The sequence below is a fragment of the Acanthochromis polyacanthus genome, chromosome 4 (genome assembly GCF_021347895.1).
Source record: "Acanthochromis polyacanthus isolate Apoly-LR-REF ecotype Palm Island chromosome 4, KAUST_Apoly_ChrSc, whole genome shotgun sequence".
Taxonomy (NCBI): domain Eukaryota; kingdom Metazoa; phylum Chordata; class Actinopteri; family Pomacentridae; genus Acanthochromis; species Acanthochromis polyacanthus.
Genome location: NC_067116.1, coordinates 22,479,139 through 22,488,743, shown reverse-complemented (window position 1 = coordinate 22,488,743; position 9,605 = coordinate 22,479,139).

Below are 9,605 nucleotides of genomic sequence, written 5' to 3'. Positions count from 1 at the left end.
TTAGCTTTCTTCACTGGTTTAGTAACCACATAGCCTGACATTGAATCAACCAGCACTAAAAGGTATTTCTCACCTCTTTTCCCTGTAACCCCCATTGGGCCTGCTACGTCCATGCAGATAGAACCCCAGGGAATAGTGCTTTTGATAGTGCGCCCGTCTACTCTTTGCCCTCGGCGTCCTGCGTTGTATCGACCACATACTTCACAGGCCCTCAGTACTTGTCGCACACGGCGCTCTGGAATCCAGAGTTGCAGCTTCTCCAGCTCCCTACGGGTAGGAAGTGTGCTCACATGGCCTAGCGCCTCATGTATGGCCCGCACCACTTCTTCCACGTACTTCTCTGGGACAATTTTTCCTTTAGGGGTTTGGTCCCATTCCTCGATCCCGACAAAGACGAATTTTCTCATCTGGACGAAACGATCCACTTCATCGTTTCCCTTCCAGTGGGCCCCCTCTCTCGTATGGGCCCGTTGATGCCTCACTTCGAGGTCCATGTTCATTCTTAACTCGGCAATTTTTTGCCACAAATCACGGTGTGCTACCGTTTTGCCTTTAGCAGTTTCAAAACCATTTTCCTCCCAAATGGCTAAGTCCTCATTTAGAGCTTGGGCACAGTAAGAACTATCTGTTACTACTCTAGCTCTCTTAATCTTTCTCTTTTCTAGCTCCAGCAGGCCCTCTAGGACTGCTGTGACTTCTCCTGTCTGCGCACTGCCTTCTGCTTTACCTTTCTGTCGGTAACGCTCTTTTTCACCTTGCTTGAGGATGAAGCCCCAATAGGCAGTGCTGTCTGGACCCTTTCTCGATCCGTCGGTGTACAGAGTCCATTCATATGGATCCTCTGTTGGTTCTTCAGGCTTTGGTGCTTTCTTACTTGCGGGTTGAGTTGGCCCAATCTCGAGGTCTGGGTCCAGTAGGATGTCTTCCCATCTTCCCCATCTCGCATTGGTCGCCTTGGTACTCTCTACAGTGGCCTTTCTCAGGAATCGGTGTACTTGGCTCTGGGTGTTGACTTTGATGCCCTGACCCTGTGCCAGGTCCTTCAGGGCACTCCAGTATCGTGCCAGGACTGCCAATTCCTTTTCTTCTGGTGGGTACTTCTTCTCCACGGATGTCAGTGTGTAGCTCCATAGAGCCACAATTCCTGCTCCTTCGTTACTGACTTTTACCACGGCGTCGTCGTCGTCGCAGCTCGTCTCAGCTACCAATCTGGTTGTCAGGCTCCTGGGTTCCAACCGTAGGGCTCCTTGGATCGCCTTCTTCAGTTCTTCCAGATGGTGCTGGTCTGTCGCTGTCCATGTCCAAGTCTTGTTATGGTCCTCCTCAGGCTGGTCTTCAGCTTTCTTCAATCTTGCATACAGTGATCTGGCATACTTCTGGTACCCAGGGACATGGTCTCTCACATAGTTGCACAAACCTAGGATCTGTTGCAGTTCTCTTAGTGATCCTGGAGGTCTAATTTGCTCCAGTTTCTCTCGGTATCCTTCAGAGATCCCTAGGTCGGTTGAGACCTGGAATCCTAAGTAGTTCACCTCAAACTGGCCAAATTGACACTTTTTCAGGTTCAGCTTTAGGCCCGCATCTGTCAGCTTTTCAACAATCTTTTGCAGCTTTGCCAGATGTTCTTCCTCAGAGTCGTCTGCGATGAACACATCGTCTATGTAGATTGTCGCTCCAAGTCCTTGTAGAATATCCATTACAGCGGCTTGGAACACATTTGGTGAGTTCTTGAAGCCTTGGGGCAGTCGGGTCCACACATAAGCTTTTCCCTTATGCGTGAATGCTGTTTTGCCTTGTGAAGCTTTGGCTAGGCGCAGGGAGAAGAATCCGTTCGCTAGGTCAATACAGGACTTGTACTTCTTGACCTGTAGAGTCTTCAGGGTGCCCTGGGGATTGATCAAACTTGCCTTGTTCGCGGTTGTCCGACGGTTAAGGGCTTTAAAGTTGATCACGGGCCTCCATCCTCCACCCGCCGACTCAGGTTTCTTCACGGCCTGGATTGGGCTGTTGGTTATTGGATTCGGTTCCTCCCGGATTATCCCCAGTGCGCTCAGCTCTTTGACGATCAGGTCCATTTCTTCTACTGCACCTGGATTGAGGGGATATTGGCGGACCGCTGGATGCACTCCTCCAATGATAGTATGGGTGTACTTCTCCCCAAGATCCCCACAATCATTCTTGAACCTCGCTACCTTGGCTCTGGAGATGATTTCTTCCAGCTGCTCTTTTCCTGCAGCTGACAGATCACTCTCTTCAACCTTCTGTGCTGCGACTTCTTTTACATCTACTGGCTTGTACCACTGCTTGAGCTGGAACTCTTCTTGTTGAGGTGTAAAGCGGATCATGCGAGCCCGCAACTTCTTCAGCCTCTCGACTGGCATGTTCTTCTTGGGTTGGTGTAGCCGCTTCAAGTCTTTCGTTGTTACCAGATTGAAAGGCCCAAGAACCCATACAATTCCTTTCCAAATTGCATATGGGAACTCTCTAACTGCTCCATCAGCTAGTTGGGCCTGTAGGTGTCCTGCTATATCGAGGCTCTTGCGGGTCATCGACACCTCTGCCCCAGAGTCTACTTGGTAAGGGACTCCATCCACATCAGTGTAGATTTCATCCCCCTTCCAGTAGGCATGTTCCAGGGTGACCCGTGCCTCTTGGGCCATCATTTAGCAGGCCCCTGAGTGCCCGCTGCTTGGCGAGCGGCACGAAGGGCGTCTCTCTGCTCCGGGGTCAGCTTTCTGTATTCTTCTGGGGGCAGGTAATCACTCTTCCTCTCACCAGCCGGCTTCTGAGTCTGTCGAGGCTGGAATGGTTGCTTGCTCTGGGCTGGTCTTGTCTGGTCTCTGGGGGCTGGTCGGTTAGGCCAGGACCGAGAACGCTGCGGTTGGTTTGGTTCTCTTGGTCTTTGAGGGGTCTCTTGTGGTGGCTTAGCCTTTGGTGGTTGCTGTTGTGACTCCTTCTCTTTTCTCGTCTGGTAGAACCTCCTCTTCAGGTCCCACCCCTTTACTGCTGCATTGAGCTGGGATACTGTAGTTTCATATGGCATGGCGGCGAAGTCTACCTCATCCCTCTGGCCTGTAGTCAGGGTCCTCAGGGCTCTTATATACCTTGTCGGTGGAAATTTGTCTTTGATCTCATGCCAAATGAGGGTGAGGGTCTGTCCCTTCTCCAGCCTTGCTTTGGCTCTGAGTAACCAGCTCTCTTCGTCATCTGAGTCTTCAAGCACCAACCGGTCATAATGGCTCTGAGAAGTTTCTCCCTCTTTCACTGCGTTACCTGTCGCATAGGTCAGCCACAGCTTTCTGGCTTCTTCGCACGTAGTAGTGTTCTTCACCAGTGACCAGTTGTCTCTTAGGTAATTTACCATGCTTTGCCCAGACTCTTTGTCCTTCACCAGCATTTTGACCTTTTTGAATTCTGTGAAGCCTTGGGCTGGTGTCAGCAGGCTCATCGCATTACCTGCTGCTCCAGCCGCAGATGTTGCTGGGACTTCTCGTGGCTGTGGCTGCTGTTGGGGTCTTTCTCCGGTTTCTTCATCCTCGGAAAAGTCTTCCAACATTGCCCTTTCCACCTCTTTGGAGTAGCTATATGCTGCCCTCTTCATTCTCCGAAGCATCACATCATGGGTTATGGCGATGAAGGCCGCTCTGAAACCAGCTGTCAGCTGCGTACATGCTGCTAGAGTTCCATAACTAGGCATCATCAATATATTAGCCCATTCCCCAATTGTAGCACTCACCGGCAGGATTTTCCTCTCATCTGGTTTTTCAGCCCAGCTGACTGGCACATCATAGCTGGTCTGGCCGACTTCTGGCATGTATGCTTGCCTCTCATCTCTGGTTTTTATGGGGCCGAAGCTTGGATCTCTTGCCAACCTTTCTGAGGTTCTTCTTACTGACACCATTTCTACTGGTTTCTTCTCACCTTTTCTGGTGCCCACTCTGAGGTCTTTTGGAGGGTTAGGTGTCTGATGGGGGACTGATTCTAGTGACTGGTCGTCTTCTTGTCCTTCTTCTTCATCAGATGACTCACTGCTGCTCACCACGATATCTGGTTCTGGTGCTGGGTTGACGGTAACACGTCTTGGCTCCAAACTAGTGCGTCGTCTAGGGACAGGAGGCGTTGGTCCTGGAGTGATGGGTGAAACTACTGGACCTGTAGGTACAGGGGTCCTTGGTGTTCTCTGCTCTCTTGGGTCCTGCCCAGTGGTCTGCAGGTTGGTATAGTCACCTTCGGGGATTGCGCCTTCCATGGCCCCTTCTTGGTCCCGTAGGTACAGCCTCTGTACCACAGCTCCCGGAGGAGTCTCTTGCTTCCATATTACCATGGATTTGTGCTGATGTTGGCTCTGGACGTAGCTGTGTTCACCCCCAGGGTAAGCTCCAGGCGGGGCTGCTTCACCAGGTGTGGATGATTTTCTCTCCCGTTCAGGGCTGAACACCTCAGGCAGCTTTGCTCCGTCTTCTGCTGGTCGATCAGTTTTCCCTTTTGCTTTAAGGCCTCTCGCCTTCTCTGCATCCTTGCAGGGCTTCAGTATGCGATCTCTCCGCTCTTTGTTCTGAGCTTGAGAGGTCATGACTACCAGTTGTTTTAACTCATTACAGACCTCATGCGCCATCAGCTGCCATTTTGCCGCTCTTGTGGCTGCCTCTTCTGCCACTTCCCAGGGCAGCGTGTTGGATCTCAACCCATCAGCACAAATGACCACTCTCCTGTACTTCAGGTCGTTTGCTTTTGCCAGTCCTTTGATCAGGGCACCATACAGCCTTTTTCTGTATGACTCAATGTCGTCTCCTTCACGATACTCATCTTCTATCACATGGATTATAGAGTAGTACGTCGAATCTCCCCCGCTAGTTACCACTACAGATCTACATCCGTCTGGACGATTTCTGTTCTCCCTACTGGCTTCTTCTCTTTCCTTTTTGTACTCTTCGCCACCTCTACGTGCGAGAGCCTTTCTGAAAGCTGTATTTCTGACCTTCAGGATGGAGGAGGATATCACCAGCAGGGCATCTGCGTGGTACTGCCAAGGGTCTCCTTCGATGTAGTAAGCTGTAGCGCCTGTCTGATTGCTAAATTTCTTACCATCTGTGGGCAACGGTGGTAAGGTGGGGAGGGTCCTCTCGGATCTGTCGCTCATCGACTCGTCCTCAATGAGGTCCTCATCTACTGGGCACTTCGCGGCTTTGTGGGCGGCTGTATACTCCTTCAGGGACTGGAGGACCTTTTTGCTGGATGCAATGAGCTCATCAGTAGCATAAATGTCCCTTTGTGTTGTGGGGGACAGTGCTGAGTAGCCCCCTGCGAGGCTTGGTCGGGGCACCGGGTACGGTCGACTCGGTCCACCAGATCCTGCCTGCAGAGTCTCCCAGCTGGCAAACCCTGTTGGCCTTGGCGGCTCGGCATACTCGGGTCCCTCTGCGTCTGGGTCTTCCTCTTCTGAGTCGTTCACCGACCCTGAGCGCGTCTGCTCGCTTCGCCGGTCCTCTTCAACCATCATCTCACTTCTTGATGCCGCATACTCATGTATAGGCCTCAGCACATCTCGCTGGTCCTTTTGCACTGCTGTTGCCCGCACCTTGTTGGAGATCAGAACTGGAACCACTCCCGTCTCTTTAGCAAGCATCTTTACCACAGGGTCATACTCTGCAGAAGGACTCAATATCATGACAACTTTTGACATTGGAGCACCTCTTATTGATTCTTTCAGATACTCACCCCACCAGATTAACCATTGCCTCACGCCTTCCTTCGATTTAGGCATTATTGTCATGCTTCCTAGCACCGTCAGCCAGTGCTCTCCCACCCGCTCACGGGAGGTGAAGCACCCATCTTTGTCGAGGCTCTCTTGAAGTTGTTTCTTCAGTTGCTCTCTTGTCAGCTTCTGGTTAAAGTTGTGCACATGCTTCTTTATTTCTTCCTCCCAGGTATCCCACCCCTTACCTGCCAGGAGAATCTGGTACTGGAGGACTGGAGTGAGGTCTGGGCGTGTCTTCTTTGAAGTGGAGTCCTTCACCACCTCGTCGATCGTTGTCTCCCCCGGCACTGGGGCCTCGGAGGATGGATCTTCTTCTCTTCGCTCACCGGACCCTCCGGCTTTTGCGTCGTCTTGTGGGGCTGTCGCCTCTTCTGTATCAGGGACGAGTACATCTTTGTCTTGTTGGCTCTCAGCCATCGTCTTTGTCGTCTCGAGTCGTCTGCTCCCTCAAAACCTCTCGTAGGACCGTTGAGCAGGGATGAGTGCAGACCTCGTCTGGCTGCTCCGCGGTGCCTTTTTTCTGGGATGCGCTGGCCCAAGGTCACTGCGGCTTCTTCTAGCCTGCGGTTCTCACTGTACCTCCCGTCAGGCGTGATGATCCCAAGTCCCTCTGTCACTGGGTCTCCCAGCCCCGGGGAGGAGAACAGCCCAGTGCTGTTGCCTCCTTTGCCTCTTCGGGTGTAGTCGGTTCTTCCCTCTATTGGTTTCTTCTGGATAACTGCAGAACCTCTTAGGACTCTCCGTTTGGCAGAGTGTGGTCTTCGCCTGTTGAACAAAGTCAGAAAAAGACTTTGCTTCCAACGATGTCCTCAGCGATCTCTGGAGCCTAAGTCCCGCGTCGTCTTCCCGTCTCTCGGGCAAAAGAGGAAGGTGAAGATTCTTCAGAACTCCGGCCAAGTTCCCTTTGCAGCTCTTCTTAGCAGCTCCGGCGAACAACTCCCCCGTAATGTCTCTGCTCTCCCATTCTTATACTCTCTCCAGACACACAAAACTGGCTAGGTACGCCCTCTGACACCATCTAACTTATGCAATCAACTTGTCATCACATACAGCAGTAATACAGAAGTCATGTTGTTACAGCAAATACACAGTGTCCACATTCTGTTTAACACACACACATTTCAGCCCACCCTTTTGGGTTTTTCCCAAACTTCCCTTTTTTCTGAGGAGGCTGCAATGTCATTGTGGCTGCCGAGTCATGGTGACTGTTGTTTACTGCACTTCTGCTTTCTTAAGGCCTGGACACACAGGCCCATGAGGCCTGTACGCACACACAGAGCCTAAACAAGGATTACTTCACACAGAATCACTTCTTAAATCATTCCTCTCAATCTGAACACAATAAATCATCTGAATCATTACTTTAATCAAATCATACTTCAAAAATGTGTATATATTTCAGCAAGCATAATCATATGGTTAACTTATAATGTTTCTTCTTAAGATCTTTATTTGTCTGCTTCAAAACCTTTGTTACCTTAGGGCCGTAATGAGCCTGAGTCCTCTCTGAGACCTCAACATCTGCATCTCACTTGACAATACGCAATTGAAGGCATGTCGAACAGGACGCACGCGCAGAAACCCATTCATACGCAATTGAAGGCATGTCGAACAGGACGCACGCGCAGAAACCCATTCATACGCAATTGAAGGCATGTCGAACAGGACGCAGGCGCAGAAACCCATTCATACGCAATTGAAGGCATGTCGAACAGGACGCACGCGCAGAAACCCATTCATACGCAATTGAAGGCATGTCGAACAGGACGCACGCGCAGAAACCCATTCATACGCAATTGAAGGCATGTCGAACAGGACGCACGGACGCACGCACGCAGAAACCCATTCATACGCAATTGAAGGCATGTCGAACAGGACGGACGGACGCACACACGCAGAAACCCATTCATACGCAATTGAAGGCATGTCGAACAGGACGGACGGACCGCACCCGCAGAAACCCATTCATACGCAATTGAAGGCAGGACGGACGGACGGACAGACGCACGCACGCAGAAACCCATCCATCACGCAATTGAAGGCAGGCACGGACGGACGGACGGACCCGGACCGCAACGGCACGGCACGCCAGAAACCATTCAACGCCATTGAAGGCAGGAGGACGGACGGACGGACGGACGGACGGACGCACGCCACGCACTGCAGAAACCCATTCAACTGCAACTTGAAGGCAGACGGACGGCGACGCAACCCGCACGCAGAAACCCATTCATACGCAATTGAAAGGCAGGGGACGGACGGACGGACGGACGGACGGACGGTACGCACCACTGCACGGCAGAAAACCCCATTCAACGCATTGGAAGGCAGGACGGACGGACGGACGGACGGACGGCGACGCTACGCACGCACGCAGAAACCATTTCATACGCAATTGAAGCAGGACGACGGACGGACGGACGGTACGGACGGAACGCACGCACGCACGGCAGAAAACCCATTCCATACGCAATTGAAGGCAGAGACGGACGGACGGACGGACGGACGGACGGACGCGACGGACGCACGCACGCACAGGCAGAAAACCCATTCATGACGCAATTGGAAGGCAGGACGGACGGCGGACGGACGGACGGACGGACGGCTACGGACGGACGGACGGACGGACGCACGCACGCACGCAGAAACCCATTCATAACGCAATTCGAAGCAGGACGGACGGACGGACGCGGACGGAAAGGACGACACGCGAACGGCACAGCAGAAACCCATTCATCACGCAATTGAAGGCAAGGACGGACGGACGGACGGACGGACGGACGGACGCACGCACGCACGCAGAAACCCATTCATACGCAATTGAAGGCAGGACGGACGGACGGACGGACGGACGGACGGACGGACGCACGCACGCACGCAGAAACCCATTCATACGCAATTGAAGGCAGGACGGACGGACGGACGGACGGACGGACGCACGCACGCACGCAGAAACCCATTCATACGCAATTGAAGGAAGGACAGACGGACCGCACGCCGCACGCAGAAACCCATTCATACGCAATTGAAGGCAGGACGGACGGCGGACGGACGGACGGACGCCGCACGCACGCACGCAGACCCATTCATAACGCAATTGAAAGGCAGGACGTGACGGACGGCGCACGCACGCACGCAGAAACCGCATTCTACGCATTGAAAGGCAGGAACGGCGGACCGGACGGACCGACGCACGCAGAAACCCATTCATACGCATTGAAAGGCAGGAGGACGGAGCGGACGGACGACGGACGGACGCACAGCAGCAGAAACCCATTCATACGCAATTGAAGGCAGGACGGACGGACGGACGGCGGACGGACGGACGCACGGCACGCAGAAACCGCATTCAGACGATGAAGGCAGGACGGACGGACGGACGGACGGACGGACGGACCGCACGCACGCACGCAGAAACCGCATTTCATAAGCAATTGGAAGGCAGGACGGACGGACGGACCGGACGGACGGACGACGCACGCACGCACGCAGAAACCCATTCATACGCAATTGAAGGAAAGGACAGACGGACGCACGCACGCACGCAGAAACCCATTCATACGCATTGGAAGGAGGACGGACGGACCGGACGGACGGACGGCAACCCGCCACCGCACGCACGCACGCAAGAACCCATTCATACGCAATTGAAAGCAGGACGGACGGAACGGCGGACGGACGGAACGGGAACGGCCACGGCACGCACGCACGCAGAAACCCATTCATACGCATTGAAAGGCAGGACGGACGGAACGGACGGACGGACGGACGGAACGGACGGCGCACGCACGCACAGCAGAACCCATTCATACGCAAATTGAAGGCAGGACGGACGGACGCGGAGGAC